The following is a 21,296-nucleotide window of genomic DNA, read 5'->3' on the forward strand; positions in this document are numbered from 1 at the left end:
TGCTATGTCAATATTTTATTGTCATTCTACATAAATCATATTTTAATTGCTCTCAGACACATTTACCTCTATACTGTATGTTTTAAGTACCTTTGTGGTGACAGCACATCTGTGATTGAAACAGCAAAGAAGCCCTGTTTGAACATATAGTGAAAGCACAATTGGTGGTGCACAATTGACTAAGTACTGCTCAAGCTGTTTGGGATTTAGTCAGGTAGTGTATCCTCACTTTGATAATAGTGATCCAAGAAAAGCAAGAACTGACACAGAGGAGTATATAATTTTGTCATTTGGACTAGAGTATCAGAGAACATTAGTTTCCATAGAAACTTAAAATGGCATGCATATAGTATTAGGGTCTGGACCCTAACTTTTATTTGGTAGGTTGATGTTAATTATTAATATAAATATGTATTAAATATGGATCAATTTCTTTCTTAATCAGCCCGTACATTTCAATTTGACAAATTCAATGACAAACTGCTTTGTGCAACAACCTTAAATGCACACCTAAGCTGAAAAGCCACAGGGCACCTAACCTTCTCTAAAGACGAGCAAGTTCAGGCAGGTCAGACAGTCCGGATAACTTAGACTGAAAGAAAACGTATTCCAAGGTAGTAAAAGGTAAAGCCTTATTTTAAAAAAATGCTCTTCTGTTAAACACTGAATTAACAGCTTTGGAACTTGATTAACATTAGGAACTTACAAAAAAACAATACAAAAACATACAGATTTATTAGATATTTATGAATGTCACCTTTTTTCTATAAATGTACCAGTAACAGCTCTCTTGATGAGCATTTTAAGTAAGCAAGACTGAAATGAAAATAACACAAAACATTTGATATATACAAAAACAGGAGACTATAAATACAACAGAATCCTGTAACACAACATAAAGATATATTTTGCCTGCAGAAGACACTAAGAGAGCCATTTACTGTCACACAAGTTCCAGACTGTGTCTCCGAAATGGTGTTTATTACCTTTGACATCAATTACAAAAAAAAACAGTTTAAAAAGATGGAGCTAATTTAAATGATGGTTTTTCCTCCTCCTTCACAGTCTCAGCTACCTGGAGTCGGGGGGATTATGGGGTTGCCATGGTGATGTGTAGGCTAGTGGACGTGTCGGAATGGAGGCCCATGTTTGAAGTGGCAGGGCATTTCATAGCGCTTTGATCAAGAAAATGTTTGTAGTGGGGGCAAACCTCAAGAACAAACAGGACTTCAGAGAGATTAGTTATCAGTGGAATATTGTGGTGTCTCAAAGGCAGCTTTTAAATCCACGACCGGCAGCAATTCAACCGATAATCATTCCGTTTTTATGTAGATTTTTTGTGTTTTTTTTTAGAAAAGGCAGCAAGTCAGTAGCCCCCAGGCAGCTGACCGTGACTACAGACTTTGGTACTGCTTTTTTGGTGGTTTGACTGTCTTGTGAACATGTGGAGAAAGAGCAAGAAGTATTTTAAATAACTAATACCAAATGAAATGGCATGTGGGTATTTTTTAAAGGGTACATTATTTACTTCAATCCTAATTTAAAAAGAAGAAAAAACGCACAACTAAGAAAATGTTACCTGCTTAATAAAACACGAAAAATTAGAGATGGCTTCATACTTTGTTTATACACATGTACCCAGTTTTTCATTGGACTCACTTTTACAAAAGATAAAACTTATCTATAAACTTCTGATTTCTACTTTAAAGAATATTATTACTAATGTCATTAGTATAGGTAAAGTCTCATTATTCAAAGGCTCATTGGGCCACTAGTCTTATAGTCACTAGACTGAGAACTCAAGATTTCACTCCTGAATGCGAGGCATTACAGGTGATTGGACTGCAGCAACTAGGATAAAGTACTTGTTGCAGGAACATGAATCTGTCAGTTAAGAGTCTTACCTACTACTCAATACAGTCCATATCTAAAGGGCACTGTACCCTCTCAATATGGCAGAAAGATTACAGGGGTAAGAGGCAGGTTTATAGTCCTTTAGGTACAGCATTGACATGACCTGAGCAAAAGGTGAAGTAGATATATACTTCTGTGACTCACGAACACTCTTTTCCCCTGCTGCTTGTATTAAATCTAAAGGGATTTCAGCACTCATCCAACAGTGCCCACAAGTTTGATTTTCATTCCAGCTAGATTTGACATTTCTTAATTGAATCAGTCCATGGCTTCATAAATTAAAGTTTATCTGTTCTCCCAAAGAACATAAAAATATTTACTTTGGTGAAATATTTACACTCCTATATCCCATCATAATGGATAGTCATTGTAAGTCATAAGTGATCATTATGAAATAAAAGCTTTATCAACTTTACTTTTCGTGAGCTGAGCTACATAACTAGGATTATAGGATGAGCTAGTGCTCGACAAATGCCCCTGCAGTGTTGATATAGAGTTCTATCAATACTTGTCTGTTAGCTTGTCATTTTTCCATTACTTTTTATTATTATGCCTTTTAGTCTGCTTCTAAATTAGCTCCTGTGAGCTCTGTGAGATATATTACTAAAACTTATCATATTAACATAATGTTGACAGTGTTTTAATGTTTTATACACTACATATATAGTTACTTTACCTTAAAAACCACTTCAGAGGAAAACATATAGTAGGATCGTTTCTCATAGTGACACAGCACCTCTGTGGCTTCCTGGGTGCCTGGATGTTCGAGGTACTGTTGGGGAGGGATGTATCTCTCCTCCAATCAGTGCTGCACCTCCAGTAAAGGGCTGTGCAGCCCGTTATGTGTTAAAAGACGAGTGGCTCAGGAGGGCTGGAGGAGTCTGCTAACACTTCCTCATTTTCCCCTGCCTGTGGCTACAGGCTGACTAGTCATGAGGTGAGACACAGAAAGAGCACAACTAGTGATTCCAGATCAGAAGGGCATGGAAAAAAAAAAACTGGAGATTTCCTGTTTTTTTTTATTAAAAAGTGTTCAAGAAAAACTATATAATTGTATGAGTAGCAAAAATACTCTGTTTATTTTAGTTATTATAACTTGCTGTTATTGTACCTAACTCCAGTGATTATCTACATTACATTACAGTATCCCTCCATTAGTAAAAAAAAAACAACACATAAGTGGTTCCTGGTAAGTAGCACAAGACAACAGAGCTGGTTTCCCAATCACACGGTGCATGGAGGGACTACATCCAGAATGGGATACTAATATTATGGTGAAGCATATATAGAACATATACAGTGTGTTTGGATTGATCAGCAGGAGGGAGATAAACTGGAAGATGATCCTCCAGGAGAATATGACCTCTGAGGTTTTTGAGCTGTGATGGGACCCACTGGCTTGAACAAAGTCATTCACAACATAGACTTAGCAGGAACACAATCCTTCAGCATGCATAGAAAACCAATAAGTCAGTCTAGCAGAAACAGGGCAGTGCTTTCAATATTTAATTAATTGCTGCTTATAGATAATAACAGAGCAGCAGCAAAGGAAAATCAACTTCTCTGAACTAGTAGAAGTTCCACAAAACCTGGGAGCTGTGGACTGTACACATGATGCTGATGTGGGACCAACAGACAGTGAAATTGTTAGTAGAAACAGAAATCACTTCCAATGCACGATCATTTGAATAATCACTGATTCCTGATTTAATGCAAAGCTTTGTAGAGTGCACACATTTCCTTAGGTCATACTTTGATTCATTGAATTTATTATAGCTAGGGATCTGATAATTTTTAAGAAACAAACGGGTGACAAGAAATGGTTAAGTATGTTATAATAAATTAATCAATGTAGAACAATACTACTGTTATTAATAATCTCTTCGCTGTATTTACCTGATTACAGTATGAGCTATAGTACAACTTGCACCACTGATTGACACGTAGTGTCACTGATACAGTCATCCACTAGGACTTTGACCACATCTCTGTGAAGCAGGGCTGATGCACTAGGCTCAGCGTTTTTTTGCAAATGTTGGGTGTTGCCCTTCTTGTGGACACTAAGTACTCTAAGTTATTCACAGCAGCAACAATGTTTTCATTCGCTGTAAGACGATGTGATTTCCAGAAGTAGATAAATTCTCTCTGCCTGTAATTGAATTAATGCCTATAGTTGAAAAGTGTTAACTGCAGTCATCTTTGACAAGTGAAAAAAAAACACAACACTTTGACTGTGGAGCCTACTTCACTGTATGCTCTTTTCTATTTTGTGTGCTGACCGCAGTCACTATCTTTTGCCCTTCACGAATTTTGTTAATTCTAAGTGTTTCTGGACTGTGTTCTGTAAAATGTTTCTCTGCCAGATATCATGGATCAATCAGAATTTCTTGAGGTGGGACAAAAAACAAAGATATTGGTGTGGATTAAACTGGATCTCAGCTTTCAACTTCCATAATGTTGCAGTGCCTGACTGATGAAACTCCGAATGGGATATGTTACACCTTAATACGCAATAAAGAGTCATTCGTTACAAATATAAATACATGACAATAATAGTTTTTACAGCACTTTAAAGTCTAAAATAATGTTAGTTACGTCAAATATAGCCAATTAGAGCAAAACGGCTTCTTTCAATTCAGTTCCTTCTGTTCGTATTGGACTCCATCACAGCTAGCAAGTTTTATACAATAAATGAATGTACAGTAAAGTATTATTTACAGGTTACTGAGGACGTTAATCCCATATGTTCCAGGTGCATATACAGTTTGGTTTTGTGTTTATGTGCCATATTCTGTTTTGAGAGCATTTGATATTTTTTTGTTAAGATTACTCGAAATAATTGGCATTTGATATTTTGAGTTTCTACTTCAAAAAGCGTGGGTTTCTCCAAAAGTATGAAATACAATAAAAACCCATACTGTAGCAATCCTGCTGGCTCCCTCTCATGCTTCAGTGGGAATGATACTCAGCATTGATTCTTCCTCAGGGGTTATAGCCCCAGGGTGCACTCCTCCTCTTCCAGTTTTTACAATTTGGCGTTCATGTTGCTAGCACTTTGAGCAAAAAGTTCTAAAGTATGTTCTGTCTTTTTACAGCATCCACAGTATTTACCCAATAACTTATGTCGTACAATACCTTATTTTTGGAGAGCCACAGACTTCACTTCATTTTGAAAAAAGACTCTGGGGATGACTTCTTTCTTTCACACTGCAAGCCTTTTGGGACTGAATTTAGGTTCTCTAATCACTTCCTAACCTCTCCTACCTCTGGATTATCCATTATCATTACAGTGTTTTCAGTCACCACAGACTGATGACATCTAAGGTAGGGGATCCATCCAGCAAATGGATGAACAACTCCACACAACTCCACAACAAGAGGCATGGTGGTGAAACTAGTACCACCAAGCAACATTACACTATTGCTTATAATCACTGAGACGTCCCATTTAGAAATGTTGTAGTAGTGTTCTGTCGTACAAATTCTAGGACTAAAGAGAGTTGATTTTATAGGTTTTTCCTCTCCCTTAAGTAAACAAATAGAAAAACAATTGTTATGGACGTACAGTAAAGTACTCTCAAAGTTAATCAACTATTACATTTGCTCATTAAATACCACAGCGTAGGATGAATCAAACAGTAAACTCCTTTTTACAAAACTTTCTCTGAAGTGGTCTTGTTAAAATACTTCATATGAAAACTGCTGGAGCCGAGGCATGAAGATACTGAATATTGTTGGAATCAATATCACTGTAGTTCTTTAAGTTATCCACAGCGTGAAACAACAACTGGAAAAATGACTGAAGTCACTTAAGGCTGTAGTACTGTGCTCTGGTCAGCTATCACTTGGAGACAAAGGTTAAACTGGCACAATACAGCAATAATGAGCACACTTAGGTAATTAGGTGCATGCATAGAATGAAATCTCAGAGGTTCTGTAATCCTTGAGGAAAGGTTAAATGCTTAATTAATGCTCTCATTTCATTCTGTTTTGTGAAAGTATTATTTCAATGTTTCCTTGGTTCACATGTACAGTATGGTCTTCATAATTATTGTTCACGTGGGAAACGATAGTGTTAAGTGCTGCGACATTTCCACTGCAAGTGAGACATTGCATTTCTGCGAGGTGAATAGATTGTAAATGCAATTTATGTGAAAGGAACATGCCATTCCGGAGAACTAAATCCATAAAGACTGACATTTTCTGCAACTACAATGCTTTTGCTGAAAGTCAGAACACTGGCTAAACCTCATCAAGTCTGCCCAGCTTTTTTTTGGAATCAGAATTTTGTACTATAGAAACCAACAGAGAAACGTGACCACTCCATTAAACTCAGTTTAACTTTCCTTTTTTTTCCAGTCCATGTTTACTCTAGCCTTTTTTTGGAAAAAATAGACTGGTATCTCTAGGATAAAACACACATGTAAACAAAAGAGACAGTAAGTTCCTACATTTCGTAACATGAATCTAGTCAATGTACAGGGCATGAAACATACCTCAGTCTTTTCACCAGATTATGGAAATCTAGTTTTTTCTAAGGCTGATGTAGTTATGTGTTTAAAACAAACTAACTCAGGCACACAGGAAGAAAAACAAAAATACCTGGACTTGTGAGATACAGTGCTCTGAGTAAAACCAGAAGTAGTGGTTCTGTATGCTTAATTCTTTGACTTAGGCAAGCACTACATTTACATATCAGATAGTATTCATACATCAGCTCATAGAAATAAAATGATATAGGACTGACATGAACATGGATTACTGTTTAGGAGTGCAAAGGTGCTGAATTAACAAACTACTGTATAAATGTTGATGAAAAACAGCCTCTGTTTTCAAAGAGCATAAGTACAGTATATACTGGACTTCAACATTTATGATAAAGTTATGGTTCTAAAAGTAACAGTTTAACTGAGGCCTCCTTTCTGACTATATAAAAACTATTAATATATTATACTATAATACTTTATAAAGAGTTACAAAAATATAACAGACCCTTTTAGGGTCTAGGGCTTTGGTTGAAGCTAGTTGGGCAGGAGTTGAGTTTTGCTACTAATTGCCAGTTACAGTAGAGGTTATTAATGATCATTAATCATTAATATATCAATATTAATAGATTAGAAATACATTTAACTTAAAAAGTGTTTATCAGTACTATTTGTAAACCATGAGCTTAAGTGTTATATCTATAGGATCAATGGCCCAGTTAATTACTCTCTACACAGCATGTTTCATCTCTAGAATCTGCCGAAAGGAACCTCCCTCCAATCACTCAGTGAATTTACTCTCAGTCAGATGTGCCTGTGAGAAGCCTTGCTGTGGATAAGGCTTCTCCTTTTACAGTGTTCAACAGCTGTAATCCTTTGGGGATCAATGAGGCACCATTTCTTTTCAGCCAACTACCATCCAATCTAATGATGTTACTTCTAAAGTCTGTGGATATTAAAAAAGCGCTGTGAAGCACTGACATCTTTCCCCTCTATGAATGGCACCTTCTCTAGCAGCAACGGTGATCACAGTTTTCCAATATAGTGAGTGTGTTCCTTAGGAGTGAAAACCAGAAGGAACTAGAAATTATTTATTGGGCACCAGCTCATATACTATACACGTACTGTATATACCCTATAACACATACTATATGTACAGTATATAAATCCTTTTTTTAACCATTTCTTCCAGTTCAGGGTTGTGGGGGAGCTGGAGCCTATCCACCCTACCCGGGATGCCAGACCATCTCAGGATAGACACACACTCACAACAGGGCCACATTTTCCAGAAGTCAATCAACATACAAGTATGCCTTTGGACTGTAGGAGGAAACTGGGGCACCTGGAGAATACCCATGCAAAAAGCACAGGGAAAACATACAAACTCCATGCAAATAGCACCCCAGGTCCAGAATTGAACCCAGGGCCTCAGCGCTGCCAGACAGCCACTGTGCCACCATGCCACTCCAGTATACACATTTTGCAAATGCAATTTTTTTCAGGTATAAAAGTTCAGGGTGTATACCAGCCAGTTAAAGTTTGATGTAAACCATGCCATACCAAGGCAAAGCAGAATAAGTAGTTTAAGGATTGTAAGATCATGGCAAAACAAAAAGCAAAAAAAAAGGAAGGAATATTTTAAGTCCAGAACTAGGATTCAGAAATACTGACTAGTACACTATATCAATAATCCAGTGTGCCCCCTGCACCCTGAATGAGCTGTTCTGCTTTATGAGAGAAGCCTGTGTGTCCAGCATTAGTCCTATGAATCTCCAAATCTCTGAACAGCTTAGTTTGTCAAAGTCTATGAAGAACGTGACCTCATGAGTGAGAGATCCATCAGATATGCTAACATACTGTATTACTGATGGTTCAGTTTAATATAACGGTCCAAGCCATGGACACTGTCTGCTTAGAACGCCTTCCATACTGAGCGAGATCAGCTGCTCACAGCATTTATCATGTTTGCTTTCCTTCTTTTCCATGACACACAACAGCTTCAGGTCGCAGTGTTTATCCATTAGGAAACCAGAGGTACTGTGTTGTGTGTGTTGTGATGGCATGGTGGGATTGCATTCATATAAGCAAAAATGTGATGGATTTGATAAAAGATACAGAGGAACAGAGGCCCCTTCAGCTGCTGGGTCTTATAAAAAACAAATCAAGATTGTATAACAGGACCTTAGTAAGACAAAATCTCTTGTCTTGACTGGTAAATTGGCCGAATGCATAAAACCATTATTAGCAAAGACAGAGATGAATGGGAACAGAGAGTGATTGGGTTCATAACATCACGAATGCAGTGATATTGTTTTACCCTTTCTTCCCCATCTTTCTATTCATGCTAAAATAATGCCTCTCTTATATTTAGGAATATTTAGAGACATGCCTAACTGCAGTCCACAGAATTCAATTCTTGATATTGGTTGTTATCAAGGATTTATATTATACAGTAGCAACATGAACGAAAGTTAAAGTAAAAATAAATACAGGCACTGTAAATGTTCAGCAAGAATGTCAATTTATATAACTTTGTGAGTGGCCTGCACTTGCAGTGTGTTTCTGTTGTTATTCCATGAGGCGTACAGTATCTGTGAGCTACTTGCCAGTGCAGACAGGCGATATCATAATTTAATAGGGCTAGTGAGTTGGACGGACAAGAGTTTTACCCGCCAGCCCTAGAAATGGAAACCTTTGCATAGCAGCACACTTGCCACACAAAAAAAACACGAAACAGTACAAAAATATGATTGTGCTGTGTATTTGTATGTGTATACCTTATAGAGTCCATTGTACCAAAGTAAAATGATTGACCAGTTTAACTATTCCTAGGATTGACTCAGGTTTTATTATAAAACATACATAATTAATATATCAATTTGGAATTATATGTATATAATTCATTTCATATTGATTTAATCGTACTGCTTAGAATTACAAAATTAATTTCATATTGAATATGTACAAGCCCAAAGTTCTCCTGTTTGCTTTCCAAATTAATTCATGAGTGAAGGTTTGTTGCAGTTAAATTTTGCTCAACCAAGGTCACTTAAACTGTTATCTTTCAGGAATTTCTTTTTCATTTTGGCATTCCTTTCACCAGTTTGTGTTAAAAGGTCACAAACCGTTTTTGGTAGTACAGGTAATTCATATTTCACATATCATCCTGCAGTACAGTTGTGCTTAAAAGTTTCTTTCTGAACTGTAGTGAAGAAACACATTTCAAAATAATAATAGTTTTGTCTCTTTTTCAGATTCTGAGAAAACAATAAAATTCACAGATGGCACAACATTAGTTGTGAGTTTAATCACTTACAATGACAAAACAGCATATAGATGTGAGGCCAATGCACTGGTCAAGTGGTGGCAATGAGAATAATTTGGAGCTTAACAATGTTAAGGCCAGGGATCTGGTGGTGGGCTTTTGTAATGGCGGAGGCGATCTGCCATCACTTGTCATTATTGGTCTGTAAAGAGAATATCTTGGCTCTGACATGACCTTATCATGAAGAACGCCCATCGGACACTTACTCCTTATGACAGTTGAGAAAATTTGGAGTTAATCAAGAAGCAACGACACACTTCTATAGTACTATTGAGAGCGTGGTCACCTTCTTGATAACTGCGTGTTATGGTAATACAACTGCCTGAGAGATGAAACAGCTGGAGAGATTCGTACACACAACATACGATCATCGGTGGCAATCTGTTGCCTCTATTTATGACAGATTCATCCAACTGAAGGCTAAGAAGGTGTCCACAGATCCCTTCCATCCCGCCAGCTTCTCCCTTCAGGGAAGAGGTTTCAAAGCATCAAATGTAAGACAGCGTGGTCCCAAAATAGCACCTCTCTAGAGGCCATAGGCACCTCAATATGTTGTATCCGAAAGTGCAACGTGTTTTTGTTCTGTTCTTTTTATCTGGGCTGCACTAGATATTCCAATCAGCTTTGTTGACATGGCAATAAAGTATTGAATCGAATTGAATTGCATCGAAAATATCAAGATGCTATTCTTCAAAGAAAACAATTAATAAAATTATAAGACGTAACAATGTCTTTAATTTCACTATATAGACCAACTTCAGAGAGTCTATCCAGGGATTAAATACTTACCATAGGGAGAAACCTCAACACATTTCGTGGGCAAATTTTGAAAATCCGCCTGAGGATGTGCACTTCTGTAATCCTTGGGAAGGGCAGTGTTGCTTTCAGCAGAGAGAATTTTTTTTTTTGAAAGGGGAGGCTGAAATATTAATTGTTGCCGCTCTCGATCAGTTAGACAGGGACACATCCCTGGAGGAGCCCTGCAAGCCTGGATTGAGCAGTGAGGGCAGGCTGTCAAAAGGGAAGCATGTCACAGGAGAGACGGAGTGCCCTTTGCTGTCAGAGCGGACACACAGCACCACACCAGTCAAGCCCCCTGAACTCCAGGGAGGTCTGAGGATCAGCACCCATAAGAGCAGAGTGCCCTGTAGGCCACTTTATAGCTATAGCTATCGTTCATGTGTGGGCTTGTCTCAGAGCAGGAAGCAGAATTCCCTGGGAGTGGAAAACCCAGAAAGAGTTATCCTGGGATGTGTAAAAGCCGCCTCTCACGCTGAGAAACCAGCCTTCATCTCATCAGTGGAACTTGCCTGGAATTCCTGATAGTATTATCATGCCCAGGATTATACTCATCATGAAAATGCCCAGAAATACCATTTTCATTGTATCGGTGCTATGATACAATGATACAGTCCTCTTTGTGTTTAATATCAGCTTGTGGGTAAGCAATGAAATTGATAATACAATCAGGCTGGTGTTATAAAGTGGACACTATTAAACTGTGCAAAAGTGCAAATCCATTCAGTGAAAATACTGATGATATTTAACAGAGGAGTTACAAAGAAGGACCACTTCACAAAATTTTCATTTATGGCATGCCTGTTAGAAGAGTTAGGAGTTTAAACATTTAAACATGTGACCTTCATTCAGTTGTGACTATTTTATTCTATTATACATCGTTTTACAAAACATTTGCAGGAAAAGATATGTGCATCAATAAAAACAGGAATATCAGCTATTATGAATCAACGTTTTAATTAAAACTATGTAAGTGACTTTGTGCTGAAAGCAAAGTAATAAAGTCAACCATACAATAACAAAAGGCAGTAGTCAGGGCAGAAGAGGTTTTTCTACTCATGAAACTTCAATATATGGGGCACGCAAAGAAAGGAAACATTCCAAATGTTCCTGGAAACTGAATTATATGGGACACCTTGCTGTTGCTTGAGGCAAAGCTGATTAAACAGAGCATGAGAAGTCACAGTGAAGCAGCAACATGAGGAACTAGCCAAAGTTTTTATGTGAATTAATCTGTGTTTTCCACTCTTTCCAATTCCATACAAAAATAAAATATCATCCTTGATGGTAAGAATACCACCAAGGCTCAAAGCCTCAAATCAACTGTGTGCATCAGCTTTTTGTAACAGAGATTATCTATAATACCTAAAAAATAAAATAAAGCTTAATGGAATTTACCTTTGTCCTAACTTCTTCAAGTGCTTATGATAGGTATTTTGTATAAGGTTGGTCACCTTGATAATAGTAATTTCATCACTCAAAACAAATTATTTTTCTTTGCAAAACACAGTTTTTGACTTACTGTCAGACATTTGCTTCAGTTTTTTATAAACAGGTACTGGAGTGTAAGACAGGTCTTTGTTGCTTAGCAACAACCTGTTAAGACTTCTTTATATAAGACCTTCACACTATGCAGTCTTATCACAAGGTCTTATGTAAGAACAATTAAATTGGACTTAAGGTAAATCTAAGTGTTAAATTAAGAGCATTTACATGCAAGAAGACCTAGAATTTTTTTAATGGTGCTTAATGTATAATATTACTTCAACACAGAATTTGTTACCACTTACAGTACTGGGAAAAATCATGAGTTTCCACTGGCCTTCAGGGAATCAATGGTATTCTAAAATGCCAAATGGGGTATATACAGTTTTTAACAGATATGGTACATAGTGAATACTATTGCTCATATACAGTACTATGGTTGTGTATGTCAAAGGATAAACAAGGCCTAAGTATAACCACATCTAAATTACATAAATGGAAAGACAGTTGCTTTGTAATCAGCCGGTATCCAATGCACACACACATATACACAGCAAAAAAAGTTACACAGTAGTCAGACATCTGGAAAACCATAGCTCCCAGCTCGTAACAGTTCTTATTAATTAAGCCCTCAACAATACATCTAGTGGCAGCAGTAAGATAGCTCCTTAAATGTAGAACCGTCACAGTGTAATGTTATTTTCTAAAGTCTAACAAATTAAGTCTTGGCACTGGCAGCTGTCCTTAGGCTAAAAATAATGTGTCAAATCCAATTGCCAGTTCCCTTTTTTCCTTGTGCAGCTGAATTTCTTTTCTTTTTCAAAGCCTCTCTCAGCTTGGCTTAACCTCTGTATAGTCTGTATCACCCAAATGGCACTGAACATCCCAATATTTACAAGACTATCACCTGTCTGCATGTTGTCTGGTGGATTTGTGAGGTTATTCAGACACTTACTCTCTCAGCTTTATGTCTGTCCTGTAGCTTTAGGTTGTGTATGTATTAACATCTAAGGCTCTGAAGGGACCACACCAGTAAAGGCACACACTCAGGGCCTATGATTCATTGGTTCAAACACTGGCATACACATCACACCAGCATGTCATCTTAGTTGTTTGTGTTTTAAGTGGTCGGTCATTCACCTTTTGGACCCCCTCTGTGATTGTATTCCGATCACAATGCTCCCCTCTTGCAGAAGCCTGCATGGTTTTCTGCCTTTTTTGGTTACTCTCTACATTTCACTAGATCTTTGCTTTAAAAGGAAACTGCAGTCCCAAATTCTCAGGCCAATTATTAAATATTGGTAACAAAATAAATTAATTGACAGTATTCTGAATTAAGCACAAAATCCGGACCTTTGTGAAAGTACTGGGTAGTTGCCATGTTGTCGAAAATCGAGTTTGCACGAATTGTAACATGAAATGGCCCTTCCTGCTCACTAGTCACTGTAATGACTAGCATAATGTGATGTGCAAATGAATAAGTACAGGTTGTGCAGCAGAGATTTCACCACATAAATGGCAAAACTGTCTCGAAGTCAAGAGCAATATTTCTATTGGATTTAGAGATGTGTTCAGAAGCCTGCTTGTTTATGGTGTAATAAGGTTTCTTCATGTCACTGGAAGTTTTGTTGTCTTGTTCTGAAACACAGAATATGCAATATTCTCCTGCACAGACCTGGACACTATTGTGATGTAAATTGTTTTTACACGTTACTGTGTACACTTTCCTTTCATTGTGGTTTGAAATGCGCTCATCATTGCAGATTCTTTCTATACCCGGAATATAAAAATAGCATCAGAGTTCCCCTTCAACACTTTAATTTTGATCATCATTAGGCATCAGGCACTGGAGTATTCAACCTGTGCCTCACCCAATTACAATGTTTACTAAAATCATCATCAAATTTTTGCTCTTACTCTTCCACTCTTCTCTTTACCAATCATCAGATCATCACTAGCAACTAATAACTCTCATCACTAACATTACTGGCTATAGGTGTTCTGTAACCAACACTTGTACCCTGACCAGCCGACTTGTGGTTTTCTCTCTCTCATCATTCATACTCTCTGAGACGGCATGTCTGTCTGCTGATGGAAAAGCCAGGCAATACTCAAGAATCAGCCTGGGCTATCTGACTACTCTCTCTCAACTGTGGAGAGAAGATACACTCTATCTTGGCCAGCGTTACCAACCCCTCAAGTCAGTCCTTGTTCAGCAGGCCAACCATGTTCCTTGGCAGTGCACCTCAACACAACTGAGCCTAGAAAATCTACTATGCCTTATAAACATGGTATGCTCTTCCTCCTTTACCTTTGACTTGTGGGCAAGCACCTTCTCTCCCTTACCTTCAGACCTGTTGGGATAGCCTTACACTGCCTTCTTCACTTTCATTCACTCATGAGTGTAAGCATCTTGCTCTTCTGAATAACAACATGGGATTTTCTGGAGTTTCTTAAGCCTTCTGTGATGCTTAAAGATAAGCAGTAACACAGTGCATATGCAGTATACAGTGCCTGACAAAGGTATTGAGCATATTTCAGTTTTTGACTTTCTTTAAGCTATACTGTATATATCTTCTGACAAATAACTAATTTTGTCTTTAAAAAGTTTCTGTCTGAGCATGTGAGTTTGCAATAAAAATATTGGTCTGAAAAGATGTGTAGGTATCATTTGTAATCCAACAACATTTGAAAACATTTAAAGGGAAGGAAAACTTTTGTAAGGCACTGTACATACTGTATACAGTATAAGCAATCATTGCAAAGATCAAGGGCGAGAGAAACTTTAGCTTGTGCATTGCTTTCAATGGTTAGATAACTGTAAGAGGACGGGTGTCTACCTTAGATCGTATAGATTGCAATCACAATTTGACAAAGATGACAATCATTTACTCACAGACAGCTCACTTTTAAAGGTAGCGCCTGTCCAGAAAATTAAATTGAATTATCAGAGATAAGAAAGCCTAAATATGATTTAGAATCCATGTACCGTAGGTAATAAAAAATTCTGGGTAATCGACATTTGAGATCTCAGTCAATCAGTTTTGCTGGCCATTGAAACAGCAATAGCGAATAACCAATGTTTTTTCATGTGTAAGAGTCAGAACATCATTTTTCTCTTGTATCAATGTTACCAACAGAACTTGGTTTTAAAGATACCATAGTGGAGAAGTACAACATAACAATCGTAAACTTCTTATCTTTTACCTCATTGATTATTTGCTTGCAATGTCATTTGAGGGAATGTAGCATTTAAATTGACTAAAATAAACATGTAACAATTCTGAAGGGGAGAACGGAGTTGTCAAACTCTTGCCAAATAAAGCCGCAATGATCCACAGACAACCACAACTTTACTGCGTTATATGCAATTTTACCAGTAACCCAGGGTACACTGGGGTTCTTAGTGAATGTGGGAAAACATATTTATATAGTGCTCCAGTCTCCGTATGCACTGGAAGGCTTTCTTTGTGATGGCACCGCTATATGAAACTTTAATCCAGACGTGTGCCTCAGTACACGCGAGGCCTCCCTCAGGGCACCATTTGGAGCCCCAGTTCAACTCAACAAGACAATAGAAAGCAAAAAGAGAGAGATGTGCCTCGAGATGACAGGCCGTACAGCCAGCTTGGCCTACAAACACACACTCAAGATGACAGCAGCTGGAGCCGAGCGCAGGTCAGGCAGGAGAGAGCTGGAAGGAAGAGCTGATACACTGGACCAGGGCAGAGGGACGTGGGGCAAACTCATCCAGAACAACTTAGAACAGATAACAGTAACTGACCAGAGGCACCTGTGTCCCCCCAATTACAAAACACAGTCTGTATTATCAGCCTTCTGGCACTTTCTGTGACTCTTAATTCAAATGTGAATTACCACATAGAATGGGAATTATAGCCCCTACCTTGTGCTTTGAAGTACAGAGGATATGCCAACACTGAGAATAACCCTAATACCGCTGGCTGGATAGTGGAGTTTGAAGACACCATACTGTCCAGTATTAATAATCAAAATACCTTTGGCTTCAAGCAAATGACTTGACACCAGCTCTGAACTGCTTCTGAGAAATATCACTTCCCTTTTGAAGTCTGCAGTTTGTATTTTCAACAAAGATTAATAAACTTCTCCAGTAGGATTTGGGTTCAGAGAGAGTAGGGAATTCAAATTAACTCTATTTGATCTTAGAATGATTAGTTTTCTTATATGGGAGATCATCTGTACAAAAATGAACAATAAAGCTTCTTGTTCATATTTCCCATTTTTTACATTCCAATAAAATTGCTGAACAAAGCAGGACTGATCATTTGGTAGGTGAAATGGTTCAATGTTTCTAAGGGAATACCTGTGTATCAGAACTGATAAGAGGAGAAATGCCCATAACTATGCAAAATGGACCTACAGTACATACTAAATAACACCCCAAAAAACTCACACAAACCCCTGAGCTCCATCACCTCAACACTGATAAGCAGCAAAACTGTTGTTGCACATAAAATTCTAATAATAAAAGTTTGGGTTTTCCACAAGCTACTATACATTTTGTCAGACAAAAGTGCATTCACCATACAAAACATTTTTGTGCCCCTCGCTCTTGGTTCCATTCTGCATCAGCAGTGCACACAAGTCCTCTCTCTGCCCTATCTTGATGTCCCAAGCAGCCTGATACCCACTCAGACATCCCATCTGCGTATTTGCAGTGAGAGCTGACAGTCTAGAGGGCGGGCTGTCTATCTGAACCACAAATTGCACTTCAGCTTCAGCCACAGAGGTGATGTTTGGGAAGCTTAGGGACATCTGACAGCTTCAGAAATGTCTAATTAACAAGGAACTCGAAAAACGCCTGCGAGGGAAGCTTAATGTCATTCACGGGCTGTGAGGCTCGGAGGATCTTTGCTGACAGTCTGAAAAGATGATGATTATCGGTCATCTCAGGTGGCATTGATTGGAACATGCTGTTCTCAAAAGCCCGTGTCTTAAAAAGCCTCTGGGCTCCGTCCTTTACAACCACTGTGGTCTCAAGTCTTCATTCCTAAATGATAAACGTCAGCTTCCTAAAATTAGAAGTGAAACATTTAAACTAGGAACAGACACACAAAAATGCTGTAATTCTCAATAATAGTGAGATGTCAAAAATGTGAAAAAGTATGCTAAAAAACAATAATTAACCACATTCTCTAAAACATTGACATGATGACGACATAGTGAGATCGAAATGTAATTTTTTTCATCGCCCTTTTAACACTGAAATAAACAATTGCACTTCTGGACTATGAGAGAATGCGATCAATTTTCACTATTTGATTAAAAAAAACTCAATGGACGTACAGCTATGAAACTGAAAGGTCTCAGTGAAGGTCTCCCTGGGTTCATTTTGTCTTGATGGGTACCTTGATGTTGGGCAATCCAACAAAAAAAAAATAGAAGACTTACTGTAGTTATACACTGAGATACATATCTTGGAGGACACATGTAGGTCTTCATAGCTCCCAACAAAACGGAATGGAAGTTGCGGTTTCGAGTCAGATCGAAAGGCAATGTAATAATCCACCTTGAAGACTAACAAAGACTCACTGCACAACCTCTGTTGAGGTCTCTCATAAATTCTGTCTACTTATCTGTTGTCTTTGTCATTCTAGTAAACAATGTCCAGTGTTTATAAATCTTTGTATTTATATTTTGGTAAATGTTAATAACTTTTGTTAATTTAATCTAAGCATTGGTTGTTTGTATACAGTAGTTGTTTTTCTTGTTGTGGAGCCTCCATGTTGTCCTTCTCTGTGTGTTCCACCATTTTATGTTAGGTTATGGACACTGAGTTGCCTCTTATTTAAATTGCAGAACACCAGTCCATCATGCTTATTTAACCTGACATTAACATGTAGCAGATTAGTCTTGTCTTTAATAATAATAAACTTTATTTTATATAGCGCCTTTAAAGGTGGCTTCTCAAAGCGCTTTACAGGATGACAATAACAATAAATAAGAAGACTACAACAATAAATAAGACAATTTCACAAGACAGGACACAATTATAATTACAACAATACAACAATAACAATAGAGGAGACCGTGGAAGATGGTATTAAGAAGAGCAGAGGGGTGAAGAATGGAACCAGTTAAGTAAAGGCTTTTCTGAAAAGGAGGGTTTTGAGTCTGGATTTGAAGGAGTTTAGAGAAGGTGACTCTCTAATATCCTTGGGCAAGGAGTTCCAGAGCTTGGGGGCATAGCAGGAGAAGGCCCTGTCGCCCATACAATGTAGACGGGCTTGGGGGACAGTAAGGAGGGCAGAATTTGAAGAGCGGAGGTTGCGAGGTGGGGAGTAGGGCGATAAAAGTTCAGACAGGTATTGAGGTGCCAAGCCATGTAAAGCCTTGTAGGTGAGCATGAGGATTTTAAAGTCTACGCGGAATTTGACCGGAAGCCAGTGCAAGGACTCCAGGATAGGAGTAATGTGAACACTTGCACTAGATCTGGTCAGGATTCTGGCTGCTGAATTTTGGACATACTGCAGCTTGTTCAGAGTAGATTTAGATACCCCAGGGAGCAGAGCATTGCAGTAGTCAATTCGAGAGAATACAAATATGTTGATCAGCTTTTCAGCCACAGTTAATGATAGCATAGGGCGTAGTCTTGCGATATTTCTAAGGTGAAAAAAAGATGTTTTGACAGTATGCTGTACATGTGGGTCGAATGTTAAGCCAGAATCGAATATAACCCCAAGGTTTTTCAATTTTGATTGGAGCTCAAGTACAGAGCCATCTACAGACAGGGTTACAGGACTGGCTTTACGAAGTTGATGGGGGGTACCAATAAGCATGACTTCAGTCTTGTCACAGTTAAGATGAAGGAAGTTTTGAGTCATCCAAATTTTTATGTCAGAGATGCAATTAGATAGAATAGAGACAGCCACATCAGTGTCGGGTTTGGTATGGATGTATATTTGAGTATCGTCAGCGTAAAAATGAAAGCTGAGGCCATGTGATCTTAAAAGCTGACCAAGTGGGAACATGTAAATGCTGAAGAGCAAGGGGCCCAGTATTGAGCCCTGAGGGACACCAGACTTGACAAGACCAATTTCAGACCTGTACCCATTGAGAGAGACAAAGTGACAGCGATCAGTGAGGTAAGACTTAAACCATTTGAGGGCAGTGTCAGAGACTCCAAACACAGTTTCCTTGTCTGTGTGTCTTTACACAGCCTAGATGTTTGAAACTGCTGCTATTTTGTTTTGAAACTGCTTGTAGGTATTTTCTTGGAGGCAGTATTGTTGAATGCCTTTCTCTTTTGTATTTTTTTTCTTGAGAAGAGCACTTTCTCTAAAGAGACACTTTTTACACCATTTTTTCATCTGACCTGTATTTTTATTACTATTGTGACCACTCCTGAGCCAACTGTGAGGCACTTTAGTTACAAGCACATTGAAGAGTGAAGTAAATGGAGATTCTAAATTCTTAAAAAAGCAAAAACAAAACAAATGAAATGGATTAAAAAAAAGCAAAAATACTGCAATTTATAACTCATTATGCTATTTGTCAACACAAACAATGGCAGTTACACTGTAATTCTCATAAGTTTGCGAATGTTCAATAAAACCCATAAACAGCGCTCTTTCATGCTGTACTATCTCATCCCTGGTTAAAAACACATTCACATATCTTGTTTCCCACATTTATGATGTTTCAGAGTATACTTTTTGTACAAGTAAGAAGAACATTTTTAAGCAAGTTACACCTTCTAAACTTTGAAGGGGTTGTGCCGTAGTGTCTGTTTTTCTGGACTTTAGAGCTGTTGAATAAAATGCAGCAATTTAACATTTCCTTGTACAAACCACTCAAGTTAAGGAAACAAGATTTAGATCTTTTTATATAGATGTCCATAGATGTATGGATTCAAAACATTCACACTGCAGAAGTTAATGTAAACTAACAAAAGTCCACAAAATCAAAGAAAAAAAAACAGTACAATAACAAGAAATGTCCCTGTCCTTTCCTGAGTGCTTTAACCTTTCCTGCATCAAAGCCACATGTATTAACTGCTACTCTTTATACTATAGCAAATTGAAAATGTGCTGTCAAGCAGTGTGATCAGTGTGAAGACACATTGTGTTAAGGCATCACTGACGAAGAAAGTATGTTACTCTGGTCTTAGCCAGGCACTGTCTCTTCAGCTGCGGGCACCGTTATATCTTCCTCTGCCCCCGTTCTTTTGTGTGTTGTCCTTCAGCATGAAACTCAAAGATCAATTGTGTCTGGCATGTAAGCTGATTGATAACTACCCCCACCCTCCTGTTTGCATACACTAACTTACCAGCTGTGCACTTTAGAGATCTCTGAAAGAATATTTATCAGAAAACAAGTGGCCAGTCTGTTTTTTTTAACTGTTGCTTTATAGCTAACATTATCTTAAAGTAATTTTCAAGTGGCACTTAAACCAGGAAATTGCTGAGGGTCTCTGGCATGCTGCAATCGATCACTTGCAATCTAATCAGATAGTGGGTGACTTGGTAGCTTCCAGTTTGTAAGATTTTCACCTTTCTGGAGCCAGGTAGCAAAGTTGGATATACAATCCCGTTTGTAGACCACAAACACTGATTTCCTACCTGTACAGTATATATTACTTTGATTACTCAACTTATCTTCTAGAACAGAGGTCTCCACTTCTGTTTCCTGGAGAGCCACAATCTAGAAGGTTTATAGGAATTGCCAATTTATAAAGGCTTAGAACATTGTGATTGCAATCAATCACAAAGTTTATTAAATTAAGTGAACTAAAAAATAATTTTGAATATCCTTCAGCACTCAAGGACTTTTTTCTTAATTAAAAAAAGTATTTGCTTAATTGATCAATAACTTACACATGTTCCCTATTTTTAGACAGAATTCATTTAAAGTGACCTAGAAGATAATTGTATTTTTGGCAATCCCAGTTTTAGAAGACGATCAAAGCATGACATAAAATCATCAAACACATTGATATTTGAGGGAATTGTAAAAATGTCAGAGATTAATATAGAACAAAACACCAATCTTCAATATATTCAAACAATTATGTCACAATATTGTAACTACACAGAGTTTGGAGCCTGTACAGTGTCAAACAAATTGCTCATCGCTTGTTTCTAATTCTTCTTTGTTTCTGTGTTCTACAGAAACAATTGACAACACACAATGCTTGGATTTGGTCACTTTAGGTTTGAAGTAATCTAAGAGGCTATGGCTTTTTGATTTATTCCATGTAGACCATAACTAGCTATAACAGTAATGGTCTCTCACTCCACTTTTCAAATCAA

At 37.9% G+C, this 21,296-nt stretch overlaps 1 protein-coding gene across 2 annotated transcripts in view; it reads right to left on the reverse strand.

The window, feature by feature from the left end:
- The window catches only part of bend5 (BEN domain containing 5), a 513,667-nt gene that overhangs the window by 89,400 nt on the left and 402,971 nt on the right, over nt 1-21,296 (reverse strand). The gene's annotated exons all lie outside the window — the stretch shown is intronic.

The sequence above is a fragment of the Lepisosteus platostomus genome, chromosome 11, assembly GCF_059453375.1.
Source record: "Lepisosteus platostomus isolate fLepPlt1 chromosome 11, fLepPlt1.hap1, whole genome shotgun sequence".
Lineage (NCBI taxonomy): Eukaryota > Metazoa > Chordata > Actinopteri > Semionotiformes > Lepisosteidae > Lepisosteus > Lepisosteus platostomus.